Below are 1,545 nucleotides of genomic sequence, written 5' to 3' on the forward strand. Positions count from 1 at the left end.
ATGTCTTTCCCCTAAACCCTTGAAAATGTGACCTAATAATAGGAGTTATCTTAGTGGGGACTTGACAACTGACTCTGATCTTAGACAATATGAAATATCACTAACTTTTTCTGGCAGTTCCACTGAGCCATGAATTGAATATTGCATGTGTCACCTTTATCATACTCTTGAGGGAAAATGAACTTCTATCATTTGCACGCATGGTTACTTTCCTATGAGAAATGGCCAACCAAAAGAGCAAACAAACCCAGTTAAAGGGAAGATGTCCAAGTATCCCTGAGTGCTGTGGCCATACTGCTCTGTTGCTTATTTGAGCCTCACCTAGTTCTGTCCCTTTTTTCTCTGACTATGAGTGTCCTAAAGAATCTTTTTCAGACTATATCTGCAAATGATGGCATTGCCTTTCCTACTAAAATACATTAACTAGAGGCAAGATCCACGTGGATAGAAAAAGTGGTCATCTCTAGGTACAACTAGCCACATCTGCTTTCTTTTCTTTTCCTTTTTTTTTTTTTTACAGGGACCCTGCCGCCACTACAGGGGGCGGGGGCATTTATTATTGATAGAGGCCGCCAGGATCAGCTGTTAGATTTGGCCACGCGCTCCAGCTCATCCTTCTTGACGTTGTAAGAGTTTGAAGAGGCCTTGGCAGCATTGATGAGCTCATCGGCCAGACACTTGACGATGGTCGTGATATTGCGGAAGGCCGCCTCTCGGGTCCCCGTGAAGAGGAGCCAGATGGCCTCGTTGACCCGCCGAAGGGGGGCTACGTTCACTGCCCGACGCCTCACAGTCTCTGCCTGCCCGATTCTGATGGAGTCCTCTCGGGGACCATTGTTGATGATGGCATTCACGAGAACCTGCAGTGCGTTGTCTCCCGCGTGCAGGTGAATGATCTCGAAGGCGTGCTTGACGATGCGCACAGTAACGAGCTTCTTGCCGTCGTTCCGGCCGTGCATCATCATGGAGCTGGTGAGGCGCTCCACGATGGGCCTGGGCCTTGCGGAAGCTCGTGGCGGCGTAGCGCCCCGCGCTGTGGGGCAGGTACTTGGCACACTTCTCCTACACGGAGGTGCAATCCTGCAGGGAGATGTCATTGATCTGCACGTCGTCCGTACTCCACTTGCCGAACAGCTTGGTGTCGGGGGTCTCGGCCACGGCCGGCGCCGCTGCCTCCCACTCAGCCATGTCGCTGGGTCCTCGGTCGGTTCTCGGGGCAGGAGGGGTCTCTAGATGCCGGGCGCGGGGGCGCACACTCACGGCCACGTTCGCTCCACGCGCCTCTCTCAGGCGCCGGAACAGGAAAGAGATCTGCTTTCATTTTAACCTGTCTATTTGTTGTGCTATTTTCTGTATTACATTAATAAAGATATCCACTCTGCCTCTAGCTGGCACCACATCATACTGCCAAAGTAATCTTCATGATCTCTACCTCAAAAACTTCATTCTCAATTTCTGTAAAAACTTTCTGTACATCCCCACAGCCTACCAAATAATATTGACATTCCTTAACTTGATATTTAAGGATATTCACCATCACTTTCC

General features: G+C 50.0%; 1 pseudogene; it reads right to left on the bottom strand.

The window, feature by feature from the left end:
• Positions 1 to 578: 578 nt before the first annotated feature.
• Positions 579 to 1,258, bottom strand: LOC114029907 (annotated as a pseudogene).
• Between the last annotated feature and the right edge of the window lie 287 nt (positions 1,259 to 1,545).

This window comes from Vombatus ursinus, unplaced genomic scaffold (assembly GCF_900497805.2).
Source record: "Vombatus ursinus unplaced genomic scaffold, bare-nosed wombat genome assembly UNPS02014942.1, whole genome shotgun sequence".
NCBI classification, from domain to species: domain Eukaryota; kingdom Metazoa; phylum Chordata; class Mammalia; order Diprotodontia; family Vombatidae; genus Vombatus; species Vombatus ursinus.